The sequence below is a fragment of the Morone saxatilis genome, unplaced genomic scaffold, assembly GCF_004916995.1.
Source record: "Morone saxatilis isolate NCDOM2014 unplaced genomic scaffold, NCSU_SB_2.0 Contig15, whole genome shotgun sequence".
NCBI classification, from domain to species: Eukaryota; Metazoa; Chordata; class Actinopteri; family Moronidae; genus Morone; species Morone saxatilis.
Genome location: NW_023339707.1, coordinates 11,120,309 through 11,134,650, shown reverse-complemented (window position 1 = coordinate 11,134,650; position 14,342 = coordinate 11,120,309).

Below are 14,342 nucleotides of genomic sequence, written 5' to 3'. Positions count from 1 at the left end.
GATTCATAAGCAAATTGTTAATAGCAAGAAAAAACTTAATGTCTCATATCTTAGATGGAACTCTATCTCGGACACTCTGTGTAATTGAGGACAACATGGTGGTGGCTTTACATTAAAGCCCAGACAGATATTGAAGTGACCTCCAGCCCTTTCCTGTACTATGGCGGCCCCATTCTAAAACAAAGCGGACATGACAAGAGGAGAGGGGAGAAATCAGATGGCTTAATTGTTCCTTGACAATTAGACCATCACTCAAGCGAACACTGAGCAACCCAGCAAAAGTAGCAAAGGGAGGAGGCAGTTGAAGAAAGGGATGAAAGAAAAGGGCACTAAAACACCCACTGAGTAAGAGGGAAAGAGGGAGAGGGCGCTGCTATTGAGGGCCCGACAGGGCAAAAGGAGCAGAGAGCAGTTTACAATCCTGTACAGTGCTGTTCTGCACCATTAAGTGGCATGGAGGGCAGGGCTGGGACAATGGGCTTCTGTCCCAGAGGAGAAGGCCAGCAGCTCCAGAGGAGTCCTCCTTTTCAGCCCATATGGTTGTGGCCACCTCACAGGATGCTCCTCTTGCCTGAGCCGCATGTTCAGCATCTGGACACATGAGGTCCACCGTCTCTCCTCAGTGACCACTGCAGCATTAAGGAGGGCAACAGGGTCTCCCTGGTAACACTGTAGTGACACACAAGGATCCAGGGCAGCACTCAAGAGATTAAGGAAAGGAAGTACTTCTGGATAGAGTGAAATCCCAATTTTGTCGGATTTAGAGTCACAAAAATCCCACAGCAAATGTCCCACAATGACTGAAAATTTGTAAGAAGAACCAGAATTAGACCTATGCAGTTCTGTTTATTTAAAGGAAGTTCATAAATACATCCAATAAAACCTTTGTAGAGCATCTGTTTTTAATAGTGCAGACAGGCCTGCTTGTGAAATTTTAGAAGTTATCTTGTAACATTTAATAATTAAAGACAATTTTCAAGATCGCAAACAATAAAGTTCTTAACTAACTAGTAATAGCCTGCACACACTCCCAGATTTTTTTCATGGACATTTGTTGCACATTTTCATATGTATGTAAAAATTGGACAATCTACTACTCACATACTTTTACAAAAGCTTTTATCCAAAAAGTGTCTTTTTTCAAGAAATGTCCAAATGCTTCTAAACACAAGCAGATGCATGTCTAAACCATTTACATTACACAGCTAGTGTATTTTCCTCTATGCTCATAGCAACTGTGACTTCTGTCCCCTTTGGACCAGTGACAAAGAGCTGTCAGAATGATGGATTATGAAGCTGCTGCCTGAATTTCAAACAAGGGGCCTGCCTTAACTCCTGTCCATCCTTAAACAGACCCACAAAACCCCCCAAAAGAGAAAAAAATATAACTGAGAGAGAAAAGAAGTTGGGGGTGAGCCTAGAGAAGAAGAATCTTAACAAGTGTTTACCCTCTTTCTGTTGCCAAGCTGTGGAGCAATAACCTACCGTAGCGAAAGGCAGTGCCTGATCCAGGAAGAATGGCCTCAGCCTGTGGGGTCAGGGGTCACTAACTCTGCCATTGTCTCTGACAGGGCAAGCACACTCCAGCTTTTCTCCGGCTTTCAAAGGCCTGTGATGGGGGTGGAAAGATAGGTCTGAAAACACTGGGTCAGGACCAGGGGCTCTATGGTAGTCGGGGAAGAAAGGTTTGGACCCCAAAGGTTAAATGAAGAGCGAAAGGGCCCTTCTGTCCAATTACCGAGGGACAAATGCTCTCTGTGACCCATCAGGGTCAAAGTTCAGCCGAGCCATTGGTAGCGGCACACTCTGGCTTTTTGTGGACCAGATGAGATGAACCTCCGCTGTGTTTATCTAAGTGACACCCTGACCAATAGTAAAAGTATAAATAATTCGGGGGCTTGTGTGCTGCCACTTAGCAGAATTAATTTATAGACCAGGGCTGCGGCAGGTCAAACTTCTTAACACAGCCATTACAAGCTGGAGTAATTAATGAAAACAGTGAACATTCATGGCAAAACCCAATAATAGAATATGTAGAGAAATAAGAAGTAATACTTTGATCAGCTCTAATAGATTCTGTGATGAATGGGAAATAAAAGTTGTGCAAAGTTATGTGTTGATGAATAAAACCCGCCGTCTACTTCCCCTTCCCAGAGCTTTCAGCCAAGTCGGTCCGTAGTTCTTCTAATCATGTGCCCATCTCAGTCTCAGGCAGCACTTGTGGTGTTAATACCTGCTGATACAAAGGCCCAGTGGAGTGGCATGGTGAGAGTGTCCCATATCCGGAGATGGCTGGATTAGACTGTTCCTGAACCACTTCCTCCTGAGCCCATGGGCCGCCAGGGATTATGTCAGTGAATTTAATCATCTGCACTTGTAAGGTTAACAAGCAAAGTACAATCATATTACAAGATTCAGTCCTTTCTTTTTCCAGGCTCTTGCACAGCTGCGAGTCACAGACGTCTCCTCCTAAATTCACAGTATTGTATTTTTGTTGTTTTGTTGAGGTTCACCTGAAAATGATATGTTTCTTTTAAAGGCTGGCTTGCAGGAGATTCAAATTACAGCTTAACTTTTCAATTGCGGTTAAAGGAGTTGTTTATATGTTTAACTGGCATTTAATTTTTCCATTATTCTAATAACGAGTTTCTTCACCATCTCCATACTCCTCCTGCAAGGCACATGGCGAAAGGACAGCAGTCTTAAAGGGTCAAAACTTTAGGAGCTAAAAGTGTGGCTGGACCCTTTTAAAATTACAAGACATTCACTTTTAAAACTAAATTGAATCCCATGTTCATATAAATCCCACTAAACCCTAGCAACACTGAGTCATAGCTGGGTCACCGCTGCAAAATCTCTCCGAAAATCCAGAAATGAACCTGAGAACAATCCATCAAAGCCCTGAGATGCGGCCGCCTGGAACACACTGAGCGCCATGAAAGCTTTAAATCTCTTCCTCTGCAGAATCCATTTAGCATGGCTCTGCCACACTCCACCAGGGGGGTGCTTGGGCTGGATACCAGGCATGGTACCACAGGGATAAATTATGCATCCAGTTTTTGTGTGTGTGTATTCTTGCTTGTGCTTTCTGTGTGTGTGAATGTGAGTCTGTGTTGTGGATGTAGAGGATTTTCCTCTTTCTGGGACTCCTCTCTGCAGGTCCTCTCCATCCAGCTAGCATAAGCCTGTTGGACACACATCGGACGGGTGAAGGGGAGTCACTGGGAGTGAGCCAGGCTCCCAGGGTCTTACAGGCCCTTAGAAGGAGCAGGATGACCTTTAATCAGGGATCAGGAGCCCGGGCTGCAGCTGGAGGCCCACAGGAACCCTGATTATGCCAGAGCCCCCAGGTCACACTCTCAGCTGGCTGTCCACCTTGAGCCAGGACACTGAGACAGCCTTAGGCTGGATGAAGCACTCAGTGCAGGCATGAGGTGTACATTTAGGATGAAGTCTTAACATTAATCTGTTAGATCTTCATCCCCGCAGTCTGAAAACAGACATGAGTTTTGTTCAACCAGAGAAGGTCCAAAAGTCACACTGTCCTTTTTCACATGTACTCAAGTTATACTTTGTGTATCACAATGGAAGATCAAAAGTAATACATCAAATGTGCTGGCTGTGATTTAGTGAAAAACTTTTGGGTGAACTTGCTTTTATTGTTTCATGACTGAAGGCAGTGCCAAGACAGTTGAAGTGATGAGATGTCAGAATGAAAGAAATGACATGCTGAAAGCTCCACTACTCGTGGGTCAAGATATTTGCCAGATAAATCAGCAATGAATTCACAAAAACTTGGAATGATAACTCACACATTTTGTTCTAGCATTTTTCTTCAAATAAATAAATAATAATAGGGGAACTCCAAAGACTTAGTGATACACTTCCATAAAGTTGAGGGATTTTAAAACTAAGGGTAAAAGAAGAAGCAGCATGACCAAGGTATGCTGACTTTTAGTCTCTATTAAGGGGGAAGCTCCAGAAAAGGATTTTACATTTCCCATAAGACAACTCAGTAGCATCTTAACTTTAGCTTAAAGCTCCCTCCAAAGTCACAGAAGACAACTGTTTTCACAGGGTGAGCATTGACGAGTACTAAAATGCCTCACCATTCAGACATTACATTTACAATCCGAAACAGGTTTACGGCCAAGTAAGTTTTCACCTACGAGGAATTTGTCTCGGTGCATTGGTGCATAGGAAAATAAATTCAGTGGAGTGCCCACATAGAAGTTTTGACTCACAAAGAGGAACGGGCACCCCTAACATCCATGTGTCCTGGTTACCCCTAATCTTTTCATCCAAAAACGAGAAGAAAATTCACACCAACTTGCCCTTCCTTTGCCAAGCAGAACCAACCAGGCCATACCCCCCCCATACACACACACACACACACACACAACACCTTTCCCCACAGACACGCCAGCACACGCACTCCTGCCATCTAAGGGAATCCAACCCCCTCCTTTCACCCTCTCTCCATCACCCACCCCAAGGATTAGCCCCCTACCCCCACCTCTCTGCACACTACCATCCCCTCTTGCCCTATTATCATATTTGATCCACAACTAACCCCCCCTCTTACTTATTCACCCTCCCATATGCACCACCAGCAAGGCATGCCCCCTTTTCTTTGGCCACTCTCAGGGAGAAGAAGAGGAGGATGAAGAGGCAGGGGCTTTCATGGGGAACAATCTGCCAGGGAGATGAAGAATGAGCGGGCACTCAATTAAGGACTGCCCATTGAGCCTGTGGAGTGAGCCTGAATGTGGGCCCCTCCAAAGGAATGGAGTCCCATGAATAGATTGTGGGCCTTCATGAAATATTAAAGAGCGGACGGATTTCCCACAATATTTGTACACCTCCCTTTGTGGGGATTTCTCCCTCCATTGAGCCTGAAACTGTTAACACATCCGCTCTGAAGCACGGCCCGCAGACTGTGCTAAAGAGCCCCATGGTCCAAGCATCAAACGCTCCCCACACCCTCACCTCTCTCTCCCCCTGTTGCCCTGTCTGTCTCTTTCCTCTTTGTCTTTCTCTCCCTATCTCTGCATCCTTTGCTTTCCCTCTCTGTGTACTTGCCCATGAGCTATTCATGGAGGGGATTACAGCAGTTTTAATGACCACCTGTCTTTGCTCCAGAACTGTATTGTGCCATGCCAGGCCAAGCAGCAAGCATCTCCGTGGTATTAAAGGGTCATATTGCTAACTGGTGACCCTTGTCTCCACCAACACAAGCCTGACAGCCAAAGCCACCCAGACAGGTAACGAGCACAATCACTCCAATCATTAATCACCTCAAAACTAACCATAATCCTTTGTGTGACAAAAACAAAGCTTTAAGATGCAGAACAATGAACAAAAGTGGCGTCCAGTAAAAGTTAACAAGTGTTTCCTCCCGGCATACTCATCTTGTCACTTTTCCATTTTCGGTCTCTGCTCTGTCCTCTGTCTCTCCCTCTATATATCTATCTCCCTCTCGTCTTCTCTCTCTCTCTCTCTGACACCCTCACACACACACACACACATTGAGATCAGGTTGAGTGGAGCTGTATAGAGCGTGAGAGCTATGTGGTTAAGTAGGTGGTTAAAGCTTCCATTAACATCAGAATGGCCACATATTCCTGCCATGAGTCAACATTAGTTCATGTCAGAATTAAGGAGTTGAGGACTGGCCACAAACTAAAGCTCTCGCTGCAACAAAACAAGCGTACTTCGTCCATAGTCTGATTTTGGGGTCTGGATGATGATTGTATGAAGTGTAAATGAAAGAGTTACTGGAGCTCAGTTTACAGATCGGTCCTGTGGCTTTACAGTTGTTGTATCAATGATGGTGACGTTCCATTTTAAGCCTATATGGACCTGTATGTGTTTGTTTACATTTAACTTCTTTAACACAAATTTAACTAATATTTATTTTCTTTTTACTGAAGATGACTCAGTGTGACAAACGCATATCACATGCTGTACTGCATTCTTCTGCATCTCCAGACTTACACTGCCATGCACTCTCTCACTACCTGTACCACAGTCCAAACAGTATATAGTCCATTGCTTGTCATATAACAGCTTTATCTTTCTGTTTTCTTATATTCGTTAACTTGTTATATTTGTTTAGCTTGTTATGGCTGTATCTTTATTGTCTTGTAACTTTTCACTCTGCACTGTGTTTAAGCATATAGGGAGCTACTGCGAACGAGAGTCATACGTGTCAACATACTTGGCCATAGTTAATTTTAATTCTGAATTTGCTATGACGACTTGTGACTTGCTTTCTCAAAATCGGACAAAAGCCTTAAAGCAGATCTGACAGGCTACACGAGCATGATGTATTTGATATGTTTGGAAACCTTTTTGACCAGATTTTTAAACAAACTTCCAGGATCTGCTGCTGGGTCAGGTTAAAGATGCTCAAATGATACGGTGCTATCAACAATATACTATGCCCCTAAATAATAATAAAAATAAAAGAGAATAAAAATTCTCAAAGGGGCCTGTTTTTCAAGTTTAACTGAAATAATAAATAGCATATTTATATAGTTTATTAAGTAATAGTAGTACTGTAATCCACCCAGTGATCTACTATGCCTGTAAAATAGGCCTTTTGTATTGGGGAGGTGATATCAGATATCTAGCAATCTGTGAAACCCACAGTGTTTGCATGGTCTTAAGACGTAAATGAAAAAATATGTTTTTCTTTTCACAATCTGACCTTATGAGCCAATTTTCAGCTTGTCTACACAAATCAGATAGTTTAACATTGCGGGTGTGGAGAGTCACCAGAGAGCATGTGGTTGCATGAAGCTCTGCTGCCCACTCCAGCAGAGACCCAGCTGTGGAGCACATTGGAGAGCAGGCCTCTTGGTCTGGCCTCCATATGCTGGGGTCTGGGGTCCAGGCTGTCAGCGTAGCTCCAGCACATGGAGGGCAGTTGGGGGGCACGTGGAGGGGGGGGGTTCTTGGGTGGTGGTTGTGGGGGGGCAGCCGCTCCACCAGCATTGTACCAGGAGGACAAGAGCTGAGCAGGACCCAGCAGGAGAGTGGGGGGCCTTTTCTAAAGAGCGATCAACTGGAGCTCCTTTTCTCACACCCCACTCACTTTACCCTGCTCTGTATCTCCTCCTCGCCCTCCCTCTCTCCTCTGTCCTCCCCTCCTTTCCTTTCCTTGGCAGATTGATACACTGGCTGAAATGTGATTTTCCCTTATGAAACTGCATTCTCCCCCTTGCTTCCCCTTCCCACCCACTCATCCCACTAACCTATTCTCCACTGGAATTAAATCGAGCCACGCTGCTTTGTTTTTCAATCATCTTGTCCACATCAAAGTCACTCATGAGAGGATAGTAAAAAGGAGGAAGGGGCCAGGGACGAGACAAATCTCTTTGGCTTTTTCCCCACACAATGCTTCTCATTTGAATTCCCCCATATATTGCTGATCACCATACTGAATGGTGCCCCTGATGAAGTGTTGTTTTTGTGGTTCCTCACATGAATTCCAAAGACCCCAGGGATACATTTTCCTCTTTTTGTCTTTGACTTCAAAGTTATCTGGAACGGGACGTGTCGGAATGACGAAACTGAAGGGTCACCAGGTCCAACATTGGATGTTGTTTACCAACTTTCTCACCAATTCCAGGAGCATTACAACTATGGGGTCACAACGGGACATAACACAAAACATTTTTCAAGCACTGAAGTTTTTTTAGGGCTGAATCCATGTAATGGGTATAACATTCTTCCTACTTTTGCCGGGGTTAAAAGAAGGCCCCTTTGTTTTGATGAACTTTTAATTCATTGGTTACACCCCAGAGTGTATCAACACATAAAGGACGATCAAGGCTACATCGTTAGCCCTTGTTTTTGTATGAGGTTAAGATGACATAAACCTGCTGCATTTGCTGCATAAATGTATGATGTAAAACATGAAGTATGTCTGTTGTGTATTCACTGGTACGATGTCTTAAGATAAAAGTAAGTAATAGTTTTTTTGTATAGTGTATTCTGTGCTTGGGAAAAAACTTAATACATTACACTACAACATGTATTTTGACCTATATTTCAAATATGTGAAACACATGGCAGTGTCAAAACATCTTCTAAACAGGTTCTAGAAAAATTGAGATGCATGCTAGTGTTCTGCAGCCTTGAAGAGTGTGAGTCTGCTGCCCTCTACTGACATGCTTTAGAAGTACAATAGAAGCAGGAAAAACTACTCTATGTACACATGGAACACTGTTTACCTTCTATTAACACAAAAGTTATTTAAGTGATTTTTTATTGCAATACAAATTCACTTAAATAGTGCAGTGGCACAGGAGAACATTTCATCAAGATGTATAATAGATGTAATGTAATATCTCACATGTGATTCTGTATCATACTACACCAGAGCACATTATGGTGTCAACTAATTTTGACATGAATTGACATTGCATAGTTCTTATTCTTATTTCTATATTATTTTGTTTTACTTTATTTTACTTTCATTTTTATTTTGACTCCATTTGTCTGTATTTACTTATCTGCCTTTGTGCTGTTGATACAACACCTGAATTTCCCCATCTGGGTATCAATAAAAGCTTATGTTATCTTATCTTGTTGGTAAACTTGAAATGTTAATTTTATGATGCATGTTTACTGAATTTATGTATAATAAATGTTCGCTACTTACACGACATCATTGTTAAATGATTATCTTATGTTATCGGTAAACTTGAAATGTTATTTTTATGATGCATGTTTACTGAATTTAGTGTTATTTGATTAATGTAGCACTCATTAAATGTAGTAACATACTTTGATTGGAGTTGAAGGGTGTGTAGATTGTAGCCTTAAATCACTCATCAAACCACCTCAGCATTTCGTCCATGGTACAGAGAACTACTGCAACTGAATCACAGTTGTGTTTTCCATTCACCTCCACAAGATGGCATAGGAGAGAAGCAAATGGACAACTACTGAACGCATACTGCAAGTAAATGACAATACCAGAGGTTTTTTGTTTGCACTCTGGTTTTCTTTTTACCAGAGGGCAAATAAGGTGAATAGTGTGCACAGCCAGATGGGTACAGAACAGACTGCAGATCATTTTTCTCTTTTTGAAAAAAAATAAGATATTGTAAAGATTTTGTATAAATGGTATAAGTAACTGTGTGTCACCTGTCCTGTATGAGTACAACTTTCACTCTAGGACATTATGTGTTTACTACATTGTTTGGGGATCATTGTAGGTGGAGCTGTCATGCTTTTGTCTGCGTATGTTCACACGGATGTTTGCCTGAAGGAGACTTTATAGTTGGAAAAACTGCATCAATCAAAATCTTGGAAACTTGAAAATTAGTGTATGGACAACCTTCCAGTTTCCTTTGATTATTATAGGTTTACTTAACGGGAAATTGTACCAAGTAGGAGGAATTATATCAAAATTTATTTTAGCAATAGCAGCCAACAATCTATTTTAAAACTTATTTTGCAAGAGGGAGCTGAATAGATTGCGATTCAAAGTAAAAAATAAAAAAAATATTCTCATGTGGGAACATGCATAGTGGTTATTCAGGCAAGGTTGGTATTTGGCAGTGTCCTTATCATGTAAATGTGATCTGACCTCAGTCACGTAATTCATGCCAACTGGGAGAGGCTCAGTTGAGTTAGATAGAAATCATTTGTCAGTGAGATGTCACAAACTCCACCGGTATCTGAGATCAGTTTGTCAGTATTCTCTGCTGTTATGTGGAAAGAGGTAAGTGAGTACTGTAGGATAGCTTTGCATAACTGCTTCAAAGGAAGGGCCCACATGTGTCAACAGGTTAATCTGGAGGGAGGAAACAAGTCAAACAGGAAGCTCATCGGTTCGATTCTCTCCAGTAATTATTCGATAAAAAACTGAAAAGTCTCTTGAATGAGAACATCAGCAAAGTACTTAAAATTCATCTTGGTACAAATTGAACAACGTGAATAAACTTGATACTTATGTGTCACTTTTGAGGCTATTAAATCTGATTCTGATTCTGATTCTGAAAAGATGCACGGAGGTTTTTAACCTCTGTGTGGATGTTGATCATTCCAGTAACAAAGAAGCTGTCAGCATAAGACTTGTCACAGAGGAATCCTTGTTGACTTTACCTTGGCAGAGACTGTATTTTGGTAATTGACAGGAGACTGTAACAATATTTTTTAACCTTGAAACAGAGAGACAGACATTTTGTCTCCACCATGAAGGCCATGTATCAGTCCATGATTGATAACAACTATTATAGGTGACATATCCTGATAAAATCTTACAAACCTTCAGACATTAAACAGTGGATACATTTGGAGTAATTCATAAGATCGACTACATGTCAAACAAAAAACAACGAAGATAAGTAGCAATTGCACACATCTCATGTTATGAGTTGGGAGTTTATGTTAGTATGGTAGCCTCAGTTTAGGCAGCCTATGCAAACAATATAGAAATAGAAAAGTGGTTTACTGAAGCTGCAGGCTGCAGGGCCAGACTGGCACAGAGCTGGTTGACAGGCCATCATGTAGAACCCTACAAAGGGATGCATTGTGGGAGGAGGCACGGCTCAGTGGCATCGTGAACTGAACAGGGAACTCGAGTTTCTCATCACCTGTGAAAGAGCCGCACCTAGGATGGGAATTCAGCCAACAAGCAGTGTCAGGAGAGTGAAAGAAATGATCACATCTGGGGGCCTGTGAAATGGGGCCCATTTGTGCCTCAAAACTTTTTACTGAGCCCTTCTTGCCTTTTTTGTCTGTGAGTGCCCATCAGAAGTGTGTTGTTTGGTCTGTCACTAACAGAGGGAAGTCAGGTTCCCTATAATCCATGGATTAGGGAGGTCTGGGAGTGGTGCCTAAAATGACTACTGTAACTCAAGGAGTCGGCTGTGGTCTACCACATGCACTTGTGTGTGTTTAGACAGAAGCCACAACACATACTGTCATTTCCTTTTATCAATGATCACAGCTTTGCAGGTGTCTTTGTGAGTCATATATCATACCTGCTCGCCCTACTGCAGTAAAACAACACATATCTATTTTCTTTGCATATGTAATCAGCAATCTTGAGAGGATAAATAGTATTAAGCTGTTTTTACAAAAGACATTTTGATGCTTCACAGAAAAAGTACAGGTATAAATAATAAAGCCAATGATGGCTGAATTCCATTTAGTTTCCTCAGTTTCGGGTTCCTTGTTTTGTTCCTGCTGACTCACTATCATAGTTTATTTACTTACTGAATACAACGGAGCCATTGTTAATGTTATACAACATTAATGATATATAACATGTGTGCTTTTCCTACTACAAGAAGTCAAAACATCTGCCTAAAAAGCCCATTGTAAAGGTTTAACTGAAATAATACAGAATATAAGCCAAAACACTCAAGAGATGGTATTATGTTGTTGTTGATACAAAATTGATTTGTAAAACTGTGTAAACAGGATGGTAATCCACCCAGTGATCTGTGTAGTGAGATTCTTAAGAAGCCAGAGGAGGAAGAATTTTAAAGGCTGGGATTGAGAAAATGTCTGCAGCTGGACATCACTCATCTCACTTACACACATCATGGTTGTGGCCTCAAACTCAACAGGACGGGACCATTTCCTCGCTACACACACACTCACACACACACACACACTTCAACCTTTTCACCCATGTCAGCCTGCAGGAAGAAGAGAATAAGTAAAGGTGTTGAGACACCTGATCTGTTAAGACGAGTTGGTGTTCTGGACCAGTGAAACTTTGTAGTCACCATCTGTGCATAAAAGGTATTCATGGTATGACTGCAGGGAAGTTCCTGATTGTAGCAGGTTGAAAGTCACTGTTTTTTTCTTTCAAGCTCTCATCCTGACAGCTGCTAACTTGCCAAAAACCTGTGCAGGCCAATGTATTCTGAGGAGAAAAACCACTTAAAGCACTTTGTATAAATTGGCAGTATAAATAAAGTTTATTATTATTGTAAAATGTGTTTACTTACTTACTGACATAGAAGCTGATTCTAAGATACCGATTCAAAGGAATGGACCGTCTTGTTAAATTGATTGCTGTATTAACATAAAAGTGTCATTACAGTGCTAATTCAGATGTTGTTGTTCGCTACTTACACAACATCGTTGTTAAATTCATCGTACTGTATGTTTTGTAAGTGAGCAGCAGAAGTCAAATATTTGCCTGTGAATGTTAGTGGAGCAGAAAGTGTCACACAGTTTAAATTTTCAAGGACCAGGCCTTAGCAGAAAGTTCTTAGTTACTTTCTGTCTCTACCATGAAACAGCACAAATAATTATTTTCTCAAAAAAAATTTTTGCACAAAATAAATATGTCACTCTCTACTTCGTTATCTTTATTAACCGTTCCAGTAGTAACAATCTGAATTTAGTTCTGTAATAATTAGGATAAAGTAGTACATTTCCCTTTAATTCAATAAAGGTTACTTATTATCACCATAGTAACGCTGTCCCTGTCCAGATAGTATTTTGTATGTTTTGGGTTTCAAGAACAAGAAGTTTGTTTTGCAGAATTTGTTTTGATGAAATCAGTCTACACTGATCTCAAACAAACCTTCAAACATATTGAGTTCATTCTCCTCCAACACAATATAACAATCTCATATTTATAGTATCTACAAAGTCCTCTCAACTGTCATGTCAGTGTAACAATAACAGGATAATCAGATTAACAGGAAAATTGAATGTTACAGGTGATTTCAATAATGATATTTTGATACAACCATGCTGATAACACAACATAAATATATTTTAAAATAAACAGTATAGAGAAGCACACAGAGTCTTTGTCAGGTTCTTATTTTACATATAGTCATATTGGTCCCTGACCAGTTAACATTTGCACATTTTTCAATTGCTGTGGTATGTCTGCTATAGCTCTCCATTAGAAAGAAATAACCAGAGAGCATCAAGGACAAACAAGCACTGATCTTTCATTCTCAATGATGTGGAAATATACCGTATATAGGGAGACCTCTAAACAAACTGTATGTTCTGAACACTTGAAATCCCTTTATATGTGAAGGCTGTTCATCACTTGAAAACACGGCTAATGCTCTTGAGTACTGCCTTGAAACCGTTGCTTGTTCTGAATCAGACTTGAGGATGTTTGTGGGCTGTAGCTCCTCAGTTTTTCTGTTGTCTAAACCCAGCAGTCATGGTCTTTATTTTGGCAGTTTAGTTGCATTCTTAGTCTCAAATACCTTAAACTACACAGATTGTGTTTAGCCTGGCGCCTCGCTTCGCTCACATGACACCATGAGGTACATCTAGTTTTCTCTGTGCAGTCCAGTTTCCTTTTGTCACTGTTATTAGTTATTCAAAAACAAAGAAATTAGAGAGGGAAATTCAGGATAGCAGATGAGACAGTCTATCAGGATTCATTCCTGCCCAGTGTGCGAGTATAATGTGCTCCAGAATCAGGAAAACTATCTCCTTGACGCTCCCGGACAATGAAGACTGAATTTTATAAAAAAAACAAAAAGGTCCTGAGCATCAAGAACATCCTCCTTTTTATTTTAATTACATGCACGAGACTGTACACTGTCAACTTTCCTTGCCTATATTTCTTACTGACTTGTATCTATTGATGGTTGTTATATTTCACATAAATATTAAAGAGATTTTTTTCCACCCTGTTGGACAGCCTTCAGTATATGTGCTTGTTCTAGCACTTCAAAACTGTATCCGTCTTACAGTCAACTGCAAATTAAAAAACTAGAAATCTATTGGGAAAGCAATTGAGTATAATGAACGTAATCTGCAGGAAAGAGGGCTGTTGAGTGAAATATTGACATTTTTTATGAATGCACCATTAAAGTCCAGATGTCTTGTGCATCATTTTATATGCATTTCTTTGTCATGTCAGCATGATACTTTACATTTTATGATTTACTGTAAAATGTTTATTATTACTGTACTTATGTATTGCTTAAGAAAGGTATTCAATGAAACTCCAATTACAGTGATAACAATGTTACACCCAAAATGCCCTCTAATCCTCCAAAGTTGTCTTTCCACGGGTTGCACGTTTTGAGATCTGTGTTTCCCTATCAGTTCACGGGAGACAGACTGTCTGGTGAGAGCAGGTGATCATTATCTACCATCCTCAGCGGACAGACAGGTCTGCTGTTCATGCCTCACTGTATGTGGGTGGTATGGGCTCTGGGCTCTGATACCTGCATCCTCAATACCTCTCTACCCTGTAGCTGGAAATAGACCAGACCAGCATCGCATCATCAAGCAGCAAACGCCAAGGCCACGCCCCCCTTTTAGGGGTAAAGAATGGCACTTTGACAAACTGCTGTGGGACTATAATCGGCTACAATAAC